The sequence below is a fragment of the Mus musculus genome, chromosome 11 (genome assembly GCF_000001635.26).
Source record: "Mus musculus strain C57BL/6J chromosome 11, GRCm38.p6 C57BL/6J".
Lineage (NCBI taxonomy): Eukaryota > Metazoa > Chordata > Mammalia > Rodentia > Muridae > Mus > Mus musculus.
The window spans coordinates 85,427,566-85,450,996 of NC_000077.6; the positions used below are offsets into that span (position 1 = coordinate 85,427,566).

The following is a 23,431-nucleotide window of genomic DNA, read 5'->3' on the forward strand; positions in this document are numbered from 1 at the left end:
TGGCACATAGTCGCTGATTTGAATCCCAGGATAGGAACAGTAGAGAGTTCTATTCACTGTTGGGAATGCCTTTTCTGTATATTGATGTAGTTATCTGATTTTGAGTTGGGATAAAAGCTTTTGGGGGGTGGAGCTTGTTCACCTCTGCTGTTTTTGTTCTGTTTTGCCAGTCCTCGTGGGCTACGCTAGGACTGCTTTTTAGGGATCTTTACTTCCACGGAAAAATTGTAATTTGTTTATATTCCCTACAGAAGCTCATGTGTATAATGCTGTACATATATCTTTATTGAGGCATAATTGAAACATGATTAACTGCACCTCCTTAATGTGTGCAGTTTGATACATTTTGACATCTGTATATACCCGTGAAACCATCACTCCAATCAAGATAATGAGCATGGCCACCCCCACATTAGTTTTCTCATGCCCAGCTGTAATGCATCCTTGTGTGTCCCTCCCCTTGGTGGAAGAAGCTTGCTTCAAGATAGTAAGGCTCAGGGTAGCACTTCAATCTTGACTCGGTGATAAACTTTAAGAAAGTTTCTTTGCTGTTGTCTAGTTTAAGGTACCTTCAATGGGTAGTTAGAAATATAAAAGTAAGCATCTCTGTGTTCCACGTTTCCCTTCCGCTCCATAACCTCAAGGCTTTTAAAAGCATAGCTTTCCTTTTAGAAGCAGTTCATAAAACTACTAAAGGGCTTGCAGTTCCACTGTGTAATCATTTCAAAACAACAGTTTTTTTTCAGCCACCAAAAAGGATGCAGTCTTGACATTTAAATAGAAAACAGATTGAGTTTTTGGCTGATATTGCTCTGCTGGTTTAAATGTTGGTTCAGTCAACTTCAGGCTTAGATTACAAGATTTGCAAATTAAAGGAAACCAAACGGGAAGGAACATCTGCATAGATTCTGACTTTGTGGAATTCCACCCAGGCACGCTTACTCTGCTGGCAGAACAGAGCGTGTGTGCAGTGAGTAATTCTGCAAAGAGAGCACTGGTCTGCTGTGATTATCTTAAGGATGCAGTGGAGAGAGACCAGCAGTTAACATGAGCAACATGGGGTTTTCACATGGCTTAGTTTTAAAGTCATATTCCAGGAAGACGTGTGTGTGTGTGTGTGTGTGTGTGTGTGTGTGTGTTTTGTTGTGATAAAGGCCCTCTTTGGTGTCCTGAATGGTCTCGAACTCCCAGGCTCTATCAGTTCTTTTCAATATCTGGAACAATATGAGTGCCTGCAGCGTCACTTCCAGCCAGATCTTGTGCTGATATAGTATATGGTATTTAACCAGAATAAAAGCTTTCCAAATGTCACTAATTGTGTTACTTGATGATTTTATTGTATTAGAGAACTGAGGTTTCTAGGAAGGTAATTTGCTTTAACTAAGGTTGAAATCTGTTATAATCAAAGACTATATGGATGTAATTTACTGAGTAAATTATAACACAGACACAGTAAAATATAAGGGATCTTTGTTTGCTACTGGGTTAATCATACATTGTGTATATGATTTTAAGATGCTTCTTGTAGGTCACCTAGCGTGCCATTTAGATAGCAGTCTCAAAGAACTGCCTGATTCAAATGCTTGCTCTTTTAATTCTAAGAAGAGTTTTTAATGTTGTTTTTGTGGCACACTGGGGCCTCTACCATCTACTTCTCCAGTAGTAAGACAAGGTACTGTTTCCACATGGGAAGAAGAAAAGGCTGTCCTCACAGGTTGCTTGACAGTTTCTTGTGACAGTTGTGTGGGAGGGTAGGAGGAGGCGTGTGGCTTCTATAATGGATAGAATCAAGGGTGCTGAGAAACGTCCTAAAAAGTGCAGATCAACCCTTGAGAGCAAAGAATTACATGTGCTAGTGTCATTAAGGTTAAAGACAACCTCATCTTTGCAGGCAACAAGCTGTGCAGAGATAAAAAGTTAGTAGGGGCTAATAAAAACTAATAGTGGTATGAACCACTTTTAAATGTCTTGCTCTTCCTAACTCTCAAGTACCATCTTTATTTATTTCTTCCAGTGGCTTTGAGTGCTAATTTCTAGATACACGAATGCACATATGCACAAGTGCACACGCACATACTTCCTCACACAGTGTTCATTTCTGATTCTTTGGCATTGATAACTAGGAGCAGAATTGCTGGGTGACGTCGCTTTAGATGTGTGTGGGTAGTTTTATGCATTCTAGGAACCTCTGTAGATCAGTATGGGATTCCAGTGGCCAGGACAGGTAGGGAGTATGTGTCCTTCCTTGCCTCTGTTCCAGGAGGTTTCCCATGAGGTTGGGTTCTGAAATCACATCTTTCCATTTGTAGTCACTTAGAATCAATTACCTTTGCTGTCCCCTACTGGCATTCCAGCTACTGAATGCTGTCAATTAGTGTCTCTTTATGTTTGAGCAATGTCAGTTCAACTGTAATAGCACAAAACATGATTTTGTGGCACAGGCCTGGGTAGAACAGACCCTAGATTGCAGCATAAGTCCCCAGTGTCTTTTAGACCATGAATGGGAAAGAGGTGAGACAGGAAGTTGTGCATAGTCACTTAGTGGGAAAGGTCATATGGCGTGAAGTGAGGAGGCTGTGTTTTGCAGGGCCCTTGGAGGTTCGTTCTGCTGTGTGCTCCGTGGAGCCATGGTGCCCCTTTATGCCTGGGTAGTTCTTACTCATACTGCACAGTAGTGTGGACCAAGTAGTTTGGCTTTTGAAAAAGAATTCTTTTGTATTTTTTCTTATTTTATTGGAAAACATTGACAACATCATAATCCCATCAAAGTATTATTGTTTTATGCTCATAAACAAATGGATATTATTTAAAAATATATTTTTGTATTCAAGGGTTATTACTGTTATTCTATCATAAGGCAGTTTTATTCCCCTTAAGTTCATTGTTTACAAAGGCATTGGATTGAGTTCTTGATACTGATTTTATTCTGTCACAAAATCATGATGGTGAGGGCTATGGCTCAGACTCTATTAGCATTTTGTTTTTCAAACAGCAAGTTCAGTGAGGGTTAAAGCAGAGAGCTAACTGTCCTGATGTGGGTGTAGGCAAAGGCACTTGTAAGGATGAGATGGAGAAGGTGCTTTGATTGCCCTGCAGTTTTAAATTATTGAAACTCACGTGTCTAATATGTCTTTTATGTCTTGAATATAACAGTCTATATTTCTCTGTGTGAAAAATCTGAAACACTGTAAAAAACAGTGAGAGATCTCTGCCTTGACTGTAAATTCACTTTACTCCCGAATCATTTCCGGTTTTGGTGAGAATTGAGAGGATACCTATGGATAGGTTTGTCAGCTTTGTTTCTTTCTCTAACAAGGGAAAAGAAAAGCTTTGGTTAGGAAGAATCAGAGAGTGGGATAAACAGCTGCAGTGCAGGTCTGTGAGTCACTCGTCAAACAGCAGTGTGGGAGAAATGATAACACACTCATCTACCATGAAAGATAAAACTGCTGCGATCGCAGCCATTTTAAATTATTAAATGCTGTAAACGCCATAAAGTTAATTAGAAGAGGAACAAGCTCTACAAAGATAAATGTGTTTTCAATATGATCTGTAGGGAGGGGTACAGTGAACAGGGAGGAAATTTATTTCTGGCAGGACTCTAGCCATGGAACTGTGGCTGAACTTTTTACCCTAATTACCTCCTGCTAATGCCTGCAGCGGTCTGGAATCAAAGCGGCGCTTCAGGCCCTGGAAATTCTCTGATGTGGCGAACGTTTGTTGTGTGAGGAGGGTTTCTTAAGAAAAAGCAGAATATTGTGACAGAATTAAAAAAAAATTTCTCAGTTACCACCCACCTCACTTGTTGCCTGCAAAAATAGAGTAATTGTTTGCATCTGTGTCTTCCTTTCCCCTAAGAAATAACTGTCATAAATCAATGTGACAGAGAGCCAGTAAGCTGAGGCTTGCTAGACTTAGGTTTTTATTTTAATTTTTTTTTCCTTTTCAAAGTTTCTACTTTAAGATTTGGGTCCAAAAGTATAAAGAAGCTTTGTGTGTGTGTGTTAAAGTCCCCCTTTAAAAAGGAGAACTCAGGCCCTAACGCGTGCTTTATGAAATGAATTCTGAAGACATTTAGTGTCAGTGTGACCACAGTTTACTGGCTTAGTCCTCGAAGCAGAGATGGGAATTTGCAGACTCCATTGTTAGTACTCTGGGGACTGAGAAGGAGCAGAGGGAAAGCTCCCAGTATCCCCTGAGGTCCAGAGGATTCGTCAGTCTTGCAGAAGATTGCTGGCCTCCTGTATACATGTGTGGAAAATTCTCTGCAGAGAGCGTTTCTGTGCTCTAGCCACAGGTGTAGGCGCCAAGATGGAATATTATCCAGCCTGGTGTCCAGGTCTCTGTGACCTCGGATCTCCAGTTCCAGGCTTTCCCAGTCTTCCTGAAGGACTTTTTAGGTAATTCATGGCAGAAGGAAGGGCAGCAGCGTGATGGCTTCTTAAAGCCATGGAAGTCATCACTTCAGGGAGAAACCTGGTTTGGCGGCCAGAAAGGACGGCTATAATTTTTACAGTTCGGATGCTGTGAATTTTTTTTTTTTTGATCCTGGGCAGTAAAGTGAATTTTTATTCCTTGTAACAGAATATTAAATTTCATTCAAGGCTGTGCTGAGACCCACATCCTTGTGTGATTAGGTCACTAATTGCTCCAGTGTAACGGTGGCATTTTTCTTTTTCACCTGTGACCATGCAACTGCATGGTTTTGTGTATGAGGGTATTTCTTTGAACTCCCAAATTTCAAATCATGTTACAAATAATTACTGTCTTCTTCTCTACCCAGGGTAAGTTGTATTCAGTCCCAAGACAATGATATGTGTTCACATCTAATGGATTACTTCAGAATTAAATTGCTCATGTTAAAGGCAATATGCAGCTTACAGTCCCCTTGTTATTTTACGTTCCCTTGCTTTGCTCCGTTCTACCTGTGAGTCAAACTGTGTATGTGTCTGTCTAATAAGTAATGGTATTGTCAAGACATTTTAACAGGCTTTGTTTAGTTATATATCTGTTTCTGTAAATTTTTAAATAATTATAAACCTTTATTTTTAGACAATCTTACTACATACATAGTCCTGTTGGTCTGAAACTCATTGTGTAGACCAGACTAAACCACAGAGATCTCCAGCCTCTGCCTGGAGTGCTGGGATAAAGGTGTGAACAGCTGTGCCAGGTGCAAAATAGTTTCATGAAGAGTAACTAGGTTTAACACTATACCTGGGTGTTCCTCGGTAGCAGACAGCTAACATTTGTGTATTCAGTACTGTTTAGTAGCACCGGTTCAGGTTCTACAAGCTGAATAGTGTTATTCCGGTATTGTGGCACAGAATAATCGCAGCACTCTGGAAAATCAGGGGAGTCGAGTCTAGTCTGAGGCTCTTGGAACAGAAGAGCGAGCGAGCCTGTTAGGCCATGCAGAAGGTGTAGATAGTGAGAGGTTTGAATCACACCCAAAATAGAAGTAAGGCATCAGTGTTTGAGGCACAACTGGCTCCTGACCCACTCCTTGTGTAAACAGTTGAAAATTATTTTATTGTTAATGTTCATGTGTGTGCCTGATGCCTGGTAGAGCCTGAGGAGGTCTGGGACCTGCTGGCACTGAGTCCAGATGCCTGGGAGCAGGACCTGGTGTATGTTGATTTCATTTATACTTAAATGTCACACACAGTAATAGATTCTGGATTTTTCAGTGACAGTGGAGTAAGAAAAGTAGGCAGACTGTTCCATGGTGGGTTCTACTTGTGGTCTCTGAGCTTGCTTTGATTGTATCATTAGTTGCTTTTGGTGGTTGAGCCAGCCATAAATATTCTCATTTCAGCTTTATAATGTTTTTTTTTAATTCAACTATGGAAATACAAGACTGTTGATGAGCAAAACGATTTCTGGTTTTTATTTATAATAATAGAGAAGTAGTAAGTTCTCTTGCTTTTAGGAAAATAAATCTGAACAATATTCTGTGTACATGTGTATGAGAGTTCTTTCACCATAACCAATTCTTATATTTTTCTCGTATTTTCTTACTCTTCACTGTTTCTTTAAAATTCCATGGCTCCAAATTAGTATGCCAGTATCCTATCTGGATGTGGTAGTACACACCTGTAATTTTAGCACTCACAAGGAATCCATACAATGAGATCCTCAAAACCCCCGAACCTTAAACTGTGAGGCAGTCATGTCTTACTGCTTGTTAGACAAGTACTGGCCTGTGCTCTTTGTTCTATATTGTATTTTTTACTTATGAAGACTTTTGGAGATGGGTTGTCATGTTCCACCTTGAGGTCCTGTGATTTGAGCCTGGGCAGTCTGTCTGTATGGCAAATGACCTTCACAGACTGAGACATCTTTCTCTCCCTGACATAGTCTCACTAGATAGCCCAGGCTGCCTCAGACTTGTCATGATGCTTCTGCTTTAACCTCCCAATGTGTTGGCATCCTATATCCAGTATCTTCAATTTTACTTTTTTATGTGTATGACTATTTTGCCTGCATGGATGTCTGTGGACCACATGCGTGTCTCATGCCCCAGAGGCCCTGGAACTGGAGTTACAGAAGGTTATGTGCTTCTACCAGGTGGGTGCTGGAATAGCAGCCCCTTCATACTCTTTAATAGCTGAGCCATAGCCGCTGTTTTCTTTTTCCTAAATCTCTCACTATTGGTTTTCCATATTTTGTTGTCTAATAATTAGGATTATCTAATAAAATGGGAAAATAAGTAGAACTGTTTATGTTTTCTAGCTTTTTCTAAAGTATATGTGCTGCTTAAGTGAACATTCTGATACAACTTCCTGGTAAATGCATTGTACTGGTTCATTTTATTTGGAATGAAGGAAATTCAACTGAAGAATTTCCTAGATCTGTTCTTCCTGGGGGCACATGTGTAGGATTTCGTGCTAATTCGTATTTTTATTATTCATGTAATCTTACTTTTTTCCTTTTCCCCCCCATACTTTATTATTTTTATTCACATCACATCCCAATACCAGTCTCCCTCCGTCTATTACTAGCGTGAACTTATCTTTGTTTACTGAAGGAATTTAGCAAAGAGAAAGTTTAGTGTTCCAAATTTAAACTACAAACACAGTTAAGTGTTATTCATTGCAATATTCACTACCTGACTCCCTGGCAATGCATGAGTTTTCTCTGGTTATTTGGAAAACTAATGTTAATGAAGCTAGGGCTACAGTTTCCTTCTCTGTATCAGTGGTTGGTCTAGTACTTGTTATTTAGCCCAGGGTAGCTCCAAACTTAGAGTAATCCTCCTGCTTCAGTCTCCCAGGTTCTAGAATTATAGACAAACACCATTATAGCAAATCTAAAAGTTTAATCTTTTTATGAAAAGTTTTTTTTTTTGCTGTGTTAATCACCATTAGATTAATATCAGCAATTTAAATAAATATTCCATGTTGAGGAACTAAAATTTATGCTCTTGTAAGAATTAATTTTCACAATATTTGATGCAGAAAATTATAGATCACAGTTCTCAGTGATGAGGAATGAATCTGATATTTAAAGAAAAGCTTTCTGATATAAAATTGTACTGTACATGTAAAGGCTTTATGGTGATATCTGGAACAATTCAAGTGCACAGTTTTCATGATTAACTAAAGGAATATAGAATATCAGAAGGATTAAGAGAGAAGTCAGGATCACCAGGGGAAAGATTTATAATATCAGGGTATTTATTTCATGGATGGACATTTACAGAGCAGCTATCTTGACTTCATTCGTTCATCAGTTATAAGATCGACTTCAAAATAGGTCTTTAAAGAACATGTTCTGTTCGCTGTGGTTTTGAGAGAGCATCGTACTATGTAGCCCATGATGGCCTTTACCTGGAATTACCCAGCCTCAGGGCCAGCGCTTCGATTTTAGGCATGTATTGCCATGCCCAATAAAAAGAGAGATTTATTTGAAAGGCAATTTCAGAACATCAGAAAAAGTGAATTGAAGATTGTGCTGCTTAGCTTTTTGTCAGCTTACCATAAGCTAGTGCCATGTGGGGATTGGGAATCTGAATTGAGAAAATGCCTCCATCAGATTGGTTTGTAGGCAAGTCTGTGGGGGTGTTTCCTTGATTAAAGAATGATGTGGTAGGCTGTATCTCCCCAGCCTCCAGTGACATGTCTTTCTTATCCACAATCTGTAGTTCACATCAGGGCCCCTCTTGCTCCTGTAGTGTACTTTCTCTGAGTTAGGATGAAAGTGTAGTGTCATGGGATGGCCAGAAATGTGTCAGACAGAGCAGCCGCCATCTTCTAGGGTTCTTGACATTAATCCTTTCTTTCAGCTCACAGAAAACATCCTTCATTCATTCACTAGCAATACTATGTCTAAGAAAAACAGGGAACCTCTGAAAGCCCAAAATTTAGTGTAAGGCCCTATAAATCTCAGACATGTACCAATGGTACTAACAGGATTTGTTTAATCTGTTTGATTCTATCACTGAGAATGTTTTAATAACTTTTGCATAAGATAAAACATGTCCGTTTTGATAGCAGTTATTTGATGGAACAGCTTGAACTTGCCTGATTCGTTGCTCTTCAGAATGTTGGGGCTTTTTATCACTGGGCATCCTCTTACTGTTACATGCGTCTCCTTGATTACTGAATTGTGATGTATTCTGTAATGCATGGACCCATGGATTGGAAATGTGTTACAATTTCACTTTCCTTACTACTCTTGTTTACTCCTTCCTGCTATATAATATTTTACTTGTACTTTATTGGTCTAAAATCAGGTGAAAGTTTTTAAAATGTGCTAAATTTTCTATTCATATGTTAATTTTATTTAATGTACATATCATACATATAATTGGTATGCAATACTTGTAAGTTTTAAAAATTATTTATTCATGTGTGTGTGTGTGTATGTATGTATGTATGTATGTATGTATGTATGTGTATGTGCACTCATGCATAGAGCATCAGGAGGCCTAAAGAGGAAGAAGTCCCTTGAAATTGTAGTTACATGTGGTTGTGAGCCATCAAGAGGTTGCTGGGAACTGAACTCAGTTCCTATGGAAGAGGAACAAGCTCTTCCTATGAGCTTCCAATGAGCCATCTCTAGCCTTCAGTTTTTATACTTTTAAAAGTATATTTGATGGTAACCAGTGTGGTGTGGTATTTTCCAACTGTGGTACCAAGTTATTTCCAGAAAAATATCAGAATTCAGGTGTGGCTGTGCAGGCTTTCAATCTCAGTACGTGGGAGTCAGAGGTGGCCTACATAGAGGGTGACATAGAACACCCCCTTTCAAAACAAAACAAGAAAATGACTGTGTTGACTCTGGCTTCACTTCTAGCTCCCCTCCTGTTTGTGTGTGAAGATGGTGTTGCTCTTTCCTTGGCTCGAGCCCTCCCTGTGACAGCATCCTTATTAGCACGCATTGGAATCACCTGGTCTTACTCAGAGAGAATAAAGAATTACTAAGTAAGCTAATCACAGCTTTAGCTTTTAATATGACTAAGTTTCCATTTTCCTTTTTTTAAAAAAGTACTAGTTAATAAAGAATAAGACCAACATGCTTTTGTTCGTCAAGCTCTGAATGAGAATACAATACAATACTACAATACAATATAATGCTATCAAAATTCCCCTTACAGTTAAAGGATTAGATTTAGTAACACATGTTGAGGATTGTATGGCTTTTTCTTATTTAAAAATAAGTGTTTCCATGCTTCTTACAATTCCTGGTAGATTTTAAATGTCTTTGCTATTTTGTATTTTTCTTAAACATTGCACATTCTTGGAAAATGTCAGTTTCTCAGATACTTTGTTGTACTTTTCCTAATTTCTTTCCAATCTGTTAAATATCATGAATGGAAATAATGATGGTCTTTGTAAAGGAAATGGTATTAATGTTTAGGATTTTGAAATCATAAAAGCTGTATTTCACTTGGCATTAAGGTGATGGTCATTGTGTTCCTTTTTTTTAAAAGCTGTTTTGAAAACACCTTCCAGGTTTCAACATGGCTCTAACTCTCCTCTTACCTGGACTTATGGTGTCTTAGTAATTCAAAATCAGACTCGAGATAAAGATTATGTATTTTATTAAATTTAGGAATTAAATGTAATATGCAATGAGTTGTTATTCCCAGTTCCCATCATGCTTTAAATTATTTACTTTTATCTCTTTGTCTAGTAATTGTATGTGCACTTGTGGGGCACATGCACCTTGGAATGTCAGTAGTGGCAGAAGACAACTTGTGGGAGTTGTTTCCTTCCTCCCTTTTATCCCTTCTGTACCAGGATTGACACGAGGTTATCTGGCTTGGTGGCTAATACCTTTGCTTGCTGAGCTGTCTTGCCTGCCTCTTTCTTAGGCTTAAAATGTCTTTTTACATTTGTCTGCTGCCTCTTCTTTGTGTAATATTCAAAATTTGAAGATACAGTATTGGTTACCATGGATGACTTCATATATTACAAGGAAAAATGCTGAGTTTTCAGCACAGTAGTAATGTTTGCAGTCTTAGTGAGTCCTTGTCTGTGGATTCTTGAAGCCTAGTTTATGACCTAGAGAATAGATTTTCAAGCCTTAATCCAATGTAATCCAGGATATAAACAAACTCAAAGACAAAAACCACACGATCGTCTCGTTAGATGCTGAGAAAGCATTTGATAAAATCCAACATCCATTCATGATAAAAGTCTTGGCAAGATCAGGAATTCAAGGCCCATACCTAAACATGATAAAAGCAATCTACAGCAAACCAATAGCCAACATCAAAGTAAATGGTGAGAAGCTGGAAGCAATCCCACTAAAATCAGGGACTAGACAAGGCTGTCCACTCTCGCCCTACCTATTCAACATTGTACTTGAAGTCCTAGCCAGAGCAATTAGACAACAAAAGGAGATCAAGGGGATACAAATTGGGAAGGAAGAAGTCAAAATATCACTTTTTGCAGATGATATGATAGTATATATAAGTGACCCTAAAAATTCCACCAGAGAACTCCTAAGCCTGATAAACAGCTTCAATGAAGTAGCTGGATATAAAATTAACTCAAACAAGTCAATGGCCTTTCTCTACACAAAGAATAAACAGGCTGAGAAAGAAATTAGGGAAACAACACCCTTCTCAATAGTCACAAATAATATAAAATACCTTGGCGTGACTCTAACTAAGGAAATGAAAGATCTGTATGATAAGAACTTCAAGTCTCTAAAGAAAGAAATTAAAGAAGATCTCAGAAGATGGAAAGATCTCCCATGCTCATGGATTGGCAGGATCAACATTGTAAAAATGGCCATCTTGCCAAAAGCAATCTACAGATTCAATGCAATCCCCATCAAAATTCCAACTCAATTCTTCAACGAATTAGAAAGGGCAATCGGCAGATTCATCTGGAATAACAAAAAACCGAGGATAGCAAAAACTCTTCTCAAGGATAAAAGAACCTCTGGTGGAATCACCATGCTGGACCTAAAACTGTACTACAGAGCAATTGTGATCAAAACTGCATGGTACTGGTATAGTGACAGACAAGTAGACCAATGGAACAGAATTGAAGACCCAGAGATGAATCCACATACCTATGGTCACTTGATCTTTGACAAGGGAGCTAAAACCATCCAGTGGAAAAAAGACAGCATTTTCAACAAATGGTGCTGGCACAACTGGCGGTTATCATGTAGAAGAATGCGAATTGATCCATTTCTATCTCCTTGTACTAAGGTCAAATCTAAGTGGATTAAGGAACTCCACATAAAACCAGAGACACTGAAACTTATAGAGGAGAAAGTAGGGAAAAGCCTCGAAGATATGGGTACAGGGGAAAAATTACTGAATAGAACAGCAATGGCTTGTGCTGTAAGATCAAGAATCGATAAATGGGACCTCATAAAATTGCAAAGCTTCTGCAAAGCAAAAGACACCGTCTCTTACACGCGTTCACGCGACCGGCCAGGAAGAACGCAACAAACCGGAACCTTCTGCGGCAAAGCTTTATTGCTTACATCTTCAGGAGCCAGAGAGCAAGAGAGCAAGAGCTCTATTGCTTACATCTTTAGGAGCCAGAGCGCAAGAGCAAAAGCAAGAGAGCAAGAGGGGAGAATGGCGAAACCCCGTCCCTTTTAAGGAGAATTATTCTCCGCCTAGGACGTATTACTCCTTGATTGGCTGCAGCCCATCGGCCAAGTTGTCGTCACAGGGAAGGCAGAGCACATGGGGTGGAAAACTACCCTTGGCACATGCGCAGATTATTTGTTTACCACTTAGAACACAGGATGTCAGCGCCATCTTGCAACGGCGAATGTGAGGGCGGCTTCCCACATATCCCCCTTTTCTTTTAATAAGAGCAATAGGCCACCCATATTAATGAGAGTGGAGATAGAGGTCAAATCCCCAGTGTGCAGGTAAAGGAGCCGTACACATAACCTCCTTCCAGGTTTATCACCCAGAGGGGTCCTGGTCTGGTCCCGTGTCGTTTTACCTGGGGAGAAGGGCACTTGGACACTCAACCTTCTTGAAAGATGACATGTCTCCCTAGAATAGGCTCATATATGCCGCAGAGCCCTTCTACTGCAGTGCTTAGCCGTGCAACTCTCTCGGGCTGCTGAAGCACACTCACTCTATCCTGTGCAATGAGACTAGCCTCGTGGGGTGCAAGAGCTGAATGGCCAGCGACCTATTGCTTAAGCATAGATAACCATATATCAGGGGAAGCACCATGTTCTAGAGCTGCAAGTGCCTGGGCAATAACCACCTTGTCTCTCCTAGTTTGGGCTTTAAGCTTACAGACCAACCAAAGAAGCAACACTAATCCACAGCAAAGTGTATCTCCAAATAATATCAATCCCACCCATTCTTTAACGAAGGAAAATGCTGAGGAGATCCAATTGGGTAATCCTTTGGTCAGGGACAGGTCCAAGCGCGTGGAGTTGACCTGAATGATGGCAAGTCTCAATTCCCGAAGGGTCTGTTCAAATTCAGCCGTCCAATTCTGTAACATATACTGAGAAAGACTTTTTTGACAAATTAGCTGCCCTAGTAAATTTCTCATACTGAATGGAAGTAACGCACAATCCCGGAAACTTTTGTTCACATCCCAGCTGAGCTATTTGCCATAATACATCTAGTTGTTTCTGGACAAGATCTATGCGTTGATTAATTTCTGCCCATGGAGCGTTTTTGGGATCGGAGGATGGCGGCCGCTAAGCCTGCATTGGTGAGAGGTCCCCCGAGCTCCCGACAAACCCTGAGCCAGTCTTGTAAACCTTTGTTCTTTCTTGGGGCTATGGCCACTCTGCATTCCTGCGTGGCTTGCTCATAAATGAGCTATTCTACCAGAGGTGTGGCTTGCTCATAAATGAGCTATTCTACCAGAGGTGCGGCTTGCTCTGAATCTGCAAAAATACGCTCTGCTGCCTCTGTCATTCTGGCCACAAAATCTGAGAATGACTCCTGAGGTCTCTGGACGATCTTTGTTAGTTGTCCAGTGGCTTCACCTGCTCGGGAGAGCGCCTTCCAGGCCCTAATAGCCTTTTCATCTGATTCAGAACTATTAAGAACTGGCTCCTTGAGCTCATCTAGTGATGAGTATAGGCTCCTTCTCCTAGAAACCTCTGCTGATTGATCTTTTTTCTTTTCTTTTTCCTTCTCCTTCCTTCCAATCTCTCCCCAGGTATTCTTACCTGACCTAAACTTTTCCTCGGGTTCAAGACCCTTGGAAAGGCCTGTATACTTATTTTGTGTACCATATTTCCTCTTTGCTCCTACTCTCTCTCCCCGCTTTACTTCTGATAGATTGCCCTGAATTTCATCCAGAATTTTCAGCCCTGCCTTAACCGCTTGATAACATGTGAAAAGGAACAAAAGGGCTCCTAACACTAGAGAAAGTTCAAGGCCAAACATACCTTGTAAAGCTATTTCCCACTTTACTTCTGATAGACTGTCTTGAATTTCGTTAGAAAGTTCAAGGCCAGGCGTACCTTGTAAAGCTATTCCCCACTTTACTTCTGATAGACTGTCTTGAATTTCGTTAGAAAGTTCAAGACCAGACTTACCTTGTAAAGCTATACTTACGGGTACCCTGTTCCCCAGCTGAAGAGTTCTGAATTCACGCAGTTGAATCCTTCTCAACAGTCTGTGTTGCGGGAACACTTTATTACCACCATTCCCCAGCTGAAGAGTTCTGAATTCATGCAGTTGAATCCTTCTCAACAGTCTGTTTTACGGGAACACTTCATTACCATGACCCGCAGTTCTGGTTCCGGAATGAGGGATCTTCCTTGCACTGGTGATGGTAACCTCCCTGGGTTTTCTCGTCCCAGGTCTTCTCGTCCCGGGTCTTCTCGTCCCGGGTCTCAGCACCAACTCTTACACGCGTTCACGCGACCGGCCAGGAAGAATGCAACAAACCGGAATCTTCTGCGGCAAAGCTTTATTGCTTACATCTTCAGGAGCCAGAGAGCAAGAGAGCAAGAGCTCTATTGCTTACATCTTTAGGAGCCAGAGCGCAAGAGCAAAAGCAAGAGAGCAAGAGGGGAGAATGGCGAAACCCCGTCCCTTTTAAGGAGAATTATTCTCCGCCTAGGACGTATTACTCCTTGATTGGCTGCAGCCCATCGGCCGAGTTGTCGTCACAGGGAAGGCAGAGCACATGGGGTGGAAAACTACCCTTGGCACATGCGCAGATTATTTGTTTACCACTTAGAACACAGGATGTCAGCGCCATCTTGCAACGGCGAATGTGAGGGCGGCTTCCCACAACCGTCAATAAGACAAAAAGGCCACCAACAGATTGGGAAAGGATCTTTACCTATCCCAAATCGGATAGGGGACTAATACCCAATATATATAAAGAACTCAAGAAGGTGGACTCCAGAAAATCAAATAACCCCATTAAAAAATGGGGCTCAGAGCTGAACAAAGAATTCTCACCTGAGGAATACCGAATGGCAGAGAAGCACCTGAAAAAATGTTCAACATCCTTAATCATCAGGGAAATGCAAATCAAAACAATACTGAGATTCCACTTCACTCCAGTCAGAATGGCTAAGATCAAAAACTCAGGTGACAGCAGATGCTGGCGAGGATGTGGAGAAAGGGGAACACTCCTCCATTGTTGGTGGGATTGCAAGCTTGTACAACCACTCTGGAAATCAGTCTGGTGATTCCTCAGAAAATTGGACATAGTACTACCGGAGGATCCCGCAATACCTCTCCTGGGCATATATCCAGAAGATGTCCCAACCGGTAAGAAGAACACATGCTCCACTATGTTCATAGCAGCCTTGTTTATAATAGCCAGAAGCTGGAAAGAACCCAGATGCCCCTCAACAGAGGAATGGATACAGAAAATGTGGTACATTTACACAATGGAATACTACTCAGCTATTAAAAAAATGAATTTATGAAATTCCTAGGCAAATGGATGGACCTGGAGGGTATCATCCTGAGTGAAGTAACCCAATCACAAAGGAACTCGCACAATATGTACTCACTGATAAGTGGATATTAGCCCAGAAACTTAGGATACCCAAGATATAAGATACAACTTGCCAAACGCATGAAATTCAAGAAGAACGAAGACCAAAGTGTGGACACTCTACCCTTTCTTAGAAATGGGAACCAAACACCCATGGAAGGAGTTACAGAGACAAAATTTGGAGCTGTGACGAAAGGATGGACCATCTGGTGATTGCCATATGCGGGGATCCATCCCATGATCAGCTTCCAAATGCTGACACCATTGCATACACTAGTGGGATTTTGCTGAAGGGACCCAGATATAGCTCTCTCTTGTGAGACTATGCCGGGGCCTAGCAAACACAGAAGTGGATGATCACAGTCAGCTATTGGATGGGTCACACGGCCCCTTATGGAGGAGCTAGAGAAATTACCCAAGGAGCTAAAGGGAACTGCAACCCTATAGGTGGAACAACAATATGAACTAACCAGTTCCCGGGAGCTCTTGTCTTTAGGTGCATATGTATCAAAAGATGGCCTAGTCGGTCGTCACTGGAAAGAGAGGCCCACTGGACTTGCAAACTTTATATGCCCCAGTACAGGGGAACACCAGGGCCAAAAAGGGGGAGTGGGTGGGTAGGGGATTGGGGGGGTGGGTATGGGGGACCTTTGGGATAGCATTGAAAATGTAAACGAGGAAAATACCTAATTAAAAAAAAAAAGAACTTGACATATCTGTGATAAAACTTACTATAAGTTTTTTATAAATCTTTCACATATATACATATATATGTGTGTGTGTGTATTTGAGCCTCTAATAAATATTCATATATATACATATATACACACACACACACACACACACACACACACACACACACACACGAGTCTACTGGAAGGGTATTCTTTTCCTGACGTCTATGTGTGTAATTTGTATATAGGAAGGCTACTACTGACTTTTGTGTGTTAACTTTGTATACAGCTACATTGCTAAAAGTCTTTCTCAGCCGTAGAAGTTCCCTGGTGGAGTCTTTAGGGTCATTTATGTATACAATAATTTCATCTGCAAATAAAGATATTTTGACTCTTAAAAAAAAAAAGAATTACTGCACAAGAATTCTCAAGTATATAGTGTACCTAACTTAAACTCCTATATAATTTCTAGCTTTTGGTCTTTTCCCATTTTGGGTTCTTTGATTTAATCCTCACCATCATCTTTCACTTAAACTGAAAACTGTTGTATATTTTATGTGTACAACTTATCTCAATGTTATTTCATATATGTTTGATAAAATTATTGAACTGATTATCTTCAATTAATTAATAATATGTTGCTGATAGGACTTTCAAAAAGTAAAATGACTTTGGATGAAAATCATTTGCTGTGTCGTGAGTTTGGTCCATAGTAGAACTCCTGTGTAGTGTGCCTTAGGATCCAGGTTTAATTCCTGGCACTACATGGGAAATATCAAACAAGGTGGAATTGCTTAGCGCCCAATAAGCATGCCCCCTTTCCTTTGAAAATTGTTTTTTTTATTGTTACAGAAAATGTGCACATAGGGAAAAAATTCAGTTTTTTAAAAAATAGCTTTAATGATGTAAGTCTGCTTAGGTACTTAGAATAAATTTTATTTCTAAAATAGTGTTTATTAATAGTTTTTGATGATCAATTAAGTCTAACCTTATTTGTATGCTTAGATTATTCTTCTCATCAAATGTGGCCATCTGAGCAAGCAAGTTCCCCTCGCGCCCCACCCCCCATGCTTGGGACGTGGCTTAATAACAAGAATTTAAATGTTGCTGAATATCACCACAAGACCTCTGCCCTCACTGGAGATTGACATGCATCTAAAGATTGTTTTGCTCAGGAGAGGGAGCACTGCCTGGTTACCTAGTGCTGGGCAGCCTGTTAGCTCAGAGTTGATCTGTCTTATTACTTTCTGTGTGAGGAGTCCATGCCGGCTTACAGGGTTTTAAGCTTCATAGGCTGCAGTCAGCATGCCCAAGATTCATCTGGGGGAAAATTTTTAACTTAGTTTATTTTCCTTAAACAATTATGGAAGACGGTGTTGTCCTATGATCTAGAGGCTACTTGTAGTGTCTAGAATTGGTATCTGCAGTGCCTTCATGGGGAATTTCCAACATACATCCTTTGGCACCACAAAATGAGTCTGTTGAGAGCCTTTTAGGGTGTGAGGACAAATTTCAAGATCCTGCAAATGTATTTTTTTTCTCTGCACTTTATGTTTAATTAAAATACACCCCTGTGCACTCCTTGTTTTTGTAGGTATTTTAAATATGCCTCTCAGCAGCTGCCAGTGCCCTGTCAGTTTTCCATTTGGGCATGGGGTGCTGGGCACTGAACTCAGGTCCTTAAAGAGCAGTACATGCTCTTAACCAGTGAGGATTTTGAGTATGATATAATTCAGTAGATGGTCTAGATGTTTCCATACTCTTATTCTTAATTATGGGCATTGCATCTTATTCAGGAGTAGTTTTTTCTTTATTAACAGCTTATTATATTCTAGACACATTTCTTAAGTACACAAAATAGATGATCACTGGCTTAACCATGACCAGTGTATTAAGATTTAAACATAAGTATTTAGAAGGCAGTTTGACATGTCAAAACTTGTCCGTCCTCAGCACCTGTAGTGCTATGGACTATTGACCAGATTGAAAGTACCAAGCAACCCTATAGGTGGAACAACAATATGAACTAACCAGTACCCCTGGAGCTCATGTCTCTAGCTGCATATGTAGAAGAAGATGGCCTAGTCAGCCATCACTGGGAAGAGAGGCCCCTTGGTATTGCAAACTTTATATGCCCCAGTACAGGGGAATGCCAGGGCCAAGAAGCAGGAGTGGGTGGGTAGGGGAGCAGGGCGGTAGGGGGGGTATAAGGAACTTTCAGAATAGCATTTGAAATTTGAAATGTATATAAAGAAAATATCTAATAAAAAAGAAGTGAGAAAAAGAAGAAGAAGAAGGAGAAGAAGAAAAGAAAGAAAGAACCAAGCATGCATTCCCTCCCTCGGAACAGGCTTCAAATGTAATCAGACTGTTGTTGGTTACTATCTATCAGTCATGCCACCATTGTGCCAGTGGGCATATCTTGCCTTGTAGGTTAGTATTGAACAATAGCCTGCAAGATGTAGGAAGTTTCCTGGTTGGTTGAGTTTGTTTTTTTTTTGTTTTGTTTTTTTGTTTTTGTTGTTGTTTTTTGCTGCATCATTGACAATAGGCCCACTTATCTTCTTCTATTTATGGTGGTAACTGAGAGCAAAGGCAGTGGCCTCTGGCTCCTTCCTGGCCAATAATGCATACAGAGGTTTCAGTGACTGGGCATTAACAACTCATGACTTCTGGGAGCAACAATGTCCTTTCATGTAGGGTCCACTTCTCCATCTCTCTTCTCTTATTCCTCTGGCCCTGCCCTTTAATCAGAACTTTACCTCTGCCCTTTGTTGTGTCATGCACATTAGCCCCTCTTGTTTATTTAGGTATGTATATAACTTTTAAAAAGAAAAGATCTCACAATGTAGATCTTGGCCTCCATTCAGACTCAGAGATCTGTTTGACTGTCTAAGGGCTGGGAATAAAGGTTTATGCTACCATGTCCTGTCCTAGGATTTAAGTTTTAATTGAGTTGGAGGAAAATATGTCTCCATATAGCCTTCCATAGATCCTTCTGTCTTCCATTTCCTCTCTCCTGGGTTTCCCGTTTGATTGTCATATTGAAATCTAGTATATTATGTCATTCTCACTTTCTAGGTTTTGCCTCATGTCTTACATCTCTGTTGTTTGGTTTAGTTGTCTGTGTCTTCCCTAATATTGAAGACTTGCCATTATGTCCCCACCCCCAGTTTCTATAGCTTTTATTAGCTCTGTGGTTTTATTACTCTGTCAGGCATGCACTCTGCCTGCTTTCTTTTGCTAAAATTGAATTCATAAAATACAACATACCCTGCTAAACTGTAGTTCATTGGAAATGTTGCAGAACAGTTACCTGTTAGCAGCCCGCCCCCGTTCCTCACACTGATGGAAAGCACTCGCATTAGTAAGTCCTCCTCATCTCCTCCTCTCTCTGGTCAAGGCAGCCCCCAGCCTGCTCTCGTCTCAATGGATTTCCACTCAGGACACCTGAGACAAATGCATTTCTACAGGATGAGGCCATGCAAGTCTCTGCTACTTTCACTTAGCATAATGTTTTTGAGGTTCATCCACATGGCAGAACATGTCAGTACTTTTACTTTTATTGGAGAATAGTCTTGTCTGTGCTTATCCCATTGTTATTTGTGTGTTATGGGCATGAGTTATTATGAATAATGCTGTCGTGGGTATTAATGTAGCAACATTGCATAGACATATGCTTTCACTTCTCCTGGGTGTAGGTTTAGGAGTGGAGTTGTCAGACCTCAGATGGTACCGCCTTATGTTGAGGTCTGCCAGCCTGTCTCCCACAGGCGGTCCACCATCCTGGATTCCCACCCGCGAGAGTCACTTCTGTACTGTTTCACAGCACCTGTTGGAAGGTGCTTAGTGCCTCATGTCAGCAGAGGGGTTTCAGTCCCTCTGCTAGGGAGTGTGTGGTTTGTGGCATCTGTGGTGGCAGCAGAGTCAGTGATGGGAGCATGTGACTCTTCACAGCTGACCACCAGCCCAGACCCAAGGGCAGAAGGAGGCTGAGGAATAAATACCCTTCAAAGGCACACCTGCTAGTGACTTGATTCCAGCTGTAGGCCCCACAGCTTTCCAGATAGTGTGGTGGGGTTGTGGCGATGGCTCAGAAGGTGTTGTGTAAACATGAAGATCTGAGTTTAGATCCCCAGCACCCATGTAAAAGCGGGGTGAAGGATCAGGGCTGAGAAGTAGAGGCAAGCTTATTCTGAATGTTCACTGACATGCAGGCAGCCAAATTGGTGAGCCATAGGTTCACTAAAAGACCTGACCTGCCAAAAAAATGGGGAGGATGATTGAGGTAGATATTCCACATGCAAGTGTACACATGTGCACACACACATAGGAAGTATATGTACATGAGCATATTGGCACAGGGTAGAAACCAGGTACTCTGAACAGAGATCATATGGAGGTTATTTCAAATTCCAACTACATTACCAACACCTGTGGGGCAGATTTCCAGTTTCTCTGAGAGTTTTTTTTTCCTTTATTTTTACTTTTAAGATTGTGCCCAATCTAATTAGAGTGACATTGTGCCCATTTTATTGTTTTGAGACAAGATCTTTTCCTAGTTAATTTTAAAAAAATACCATTTGAACAGCCAAGTGAGCTCTCAACACAGCAGGGTTTCTCCTGTTGAGACGAAACACAAAAACCAAAGGGAAGTCGAAGAGGAAAAGTTTACACCAAAGTAAGTCAGGGCAGGACCCTGGAGGTGGGTGCTCATGCAGAGTCCACACAGGAGTGCTTACTAGGCTCCTCAGCCTGTGTTCTTAGAGACCCCAGTACCACCAGCCTGGGGATGGCGCCACCCACAGTAAGGCTGCTTCCTTCCACATCATTCACTAATTACGAGAATGCTCTACAGTATTGCCTACAGCCTGATCTTATGGAGGCATTTTCTTTTCTTTTTTTTTTTTTTTTTCTTTATAAGTAAGAGATTTATTATCCAGAATCAGTCATTTAGATCATGGGATGTCTTATGGATAAATGTGTTTGTTCTGCAAACCTGACAACAGGAATTCCATCCCCCCTTTTTTGCATTTATCCTTTTATTATTATTATTTTAAGTGTTATCCCCTTTCCTAGTTTCCCCTCCGAAAGTCCCCTCCCCACTCCCCTTGCTCACCTACTCCTGCTTCCTGACCCTGGCATTGCCATATACTGGGGCATAGAACCTTCGAAGGACTAAGGGCCTCTCCTCCTATTGATGACTGACTAGGCCATCCTCTGCTGCATATGCAGCTAGAGCGATGGGTCCCACCATGTATTTTCTTTGGTTGGTGGTTTAGTTCTAGGGAGCTCTGAGGTTACTGGTTAGTTCATATTGTTGTTTCTCCTAGAAGGCTGCAAGCCCCTTCAGCTCCTTGGGTACTTTCTCTAGCTCCTTCATTGGGGACCCTGTGCTCCATCCAATGGATGGTTGTGAGCATCCCCTTCTGTATTTGTCAGGCACTGGCAGAGCCTCTCAGGAGACAGCTTTATTCGCACCTGTCAGCAAGCTCTTGTTGGTATCTGCAATAGGGTCTGGGTTTGGTGGTTGTTTATGGGATGGATCCCTAGGTAGGGCAGTTTCTGGATGGTCATGGAGGCATTTTCTAAATTGTGGTTCCCTCCTCTCAGATGACTCTAGCCCGTGTCAAATTCACATAAGAGTCAACACACAGAAGTTATATTGGAAACATCTAATTATCAAGGAGAATGTGAAGGAAAGACTATAAGGAATAGAGCTGGAAGTAGGTTTTCACAGTTAATTCTGAATTGGAGAGTTTAGGCTGGCTTTATTGTATATGATTATTCAGAGTTGGTAAGTACAGTTATTTTTGCTTGCTTGGGGTAATTTCAACTATATATTCATTCATTATATATATATTCATATATATAATGTTGCTGGGCTCTTATTGATGCCTGTCCTGTATTCATTATATTTTCAATATTTTCTCATCATGGGATCCAGGTTGTCCTGTGGTTTACAATTGCTTCTAGAGAAAACTTTTTCATTAGTAAGGAAAAAAGCCTTGGCCTTTAACTAGACATAATCAACCTTTCTCACTTAAATGTCTGGAAATTCCATTCCTTTGGCTATCATAATATATGAAAATCAGGCCTTTCCCTATGAAATATTAACAACCCCTGTCATGGATATGAGTCGTGTACAACTGCTAACCAATTGTTGCTTTGTAACTTACTATAAAACACCTCATTTATATAAGGAAAATTCAATTGAGCCAAATTACATCCATCACTGTATTTATCATAAAAATTACAAACTATATTTATTGTTCATTTTGATACATGTGTGTTAAAAGACAGTCTCTCTGTACTGATTCAGAGGATTTTATACACTCATTTTCTAATTTAGTTGTATCCAATCTGTTGAGCCTATAGACTCAACCTTTCACTCGAAATAACTAGTTACATCCTTGGGTTTCTTTAAAAATCAGCATCATTTTGATGCGAGGTCTGGTCCAGTGGCCCGATCACTGAGCTTTCTAGAACCTGGACTACTTTATTATATATATATATAACTTTATTATGGTATTGGCTTCTTTGGCACACATGTTGGGGGGGGGGGGTGGCAGGACAAAGCAGAGCTTGTCTTGCAGTGTAGCAAGTTGTGAGATATATAGACCCAGAGTTTAATGGGAACTTTCTCGTCAGCTGTCTGTGAATCAATCACTGAACAAGAGAACGTGTCGGGAAGATTTTGGCTGCCTCATGAATTAATAAGAAATCTTACTTTAAAAGATAACTTCTTTTTACTAATGGTTAAGTGGTTCCCCAGTATGTACATTGTTTATAGTGTTGTCTTGTTAGTTCAGTTAGTATTGAAGTGAGGCTTTGTGGCAGTTCTCCTCCTGTCTGGGGATTTTGGAAAAGAATTCTTTGCATGGGACCAGTGAAGCAGTTGGCTTCCACTGCCATGAGCACTTCACTGGAAAGGACACACTGCTTCATTGGTTGCTAACTTGTTCTCTTAGCAGTAAAGGGTCAGATTAATTTTGGGTGTAGTATTTTACTTTTGTTAATTTTAGAAACTAAATTTCAAGATTTCAGAAAATTTCTCCCTCTTGAGTTGCTGTGTACATGCAAGGTAATACCTTACTGTCATGGAGGACAGCAGTTCCCCAACACCAAGGGTTGCTCAGCCCACTTAGTGCTCTGTGCCACACTGCTCCCTGCTGTCACTCAACTGCTGTCTATTTTTATACAGAGAGGAAGCCAGTTTCTAATGAATCTTACTGTTTTTGTGCTTTAAAATGATATTTGTTTTACAATTTTAATTCTGTGTGTGTGTGTTTAAACAGTATCTTGGGTCTCTTGGGGTACATGGTGTAG

The 23,431-nt window shown here is 40.7% G+C and overlaps 1 protein-coding gene across 26 annotated transcripts in view; it reads left to right on the plus strand.

Annotated features, from left to right (window-relative positions):
- The window catches only part of Bcas3 (breast carcinoma amplified sequence 3), a 472,949-nt gene that overhangs the window by 74,456 nt on the left and 375,062 nt on the right, over positions 1-23,431 (plus strand). The window lies entirely within an intron of this gene.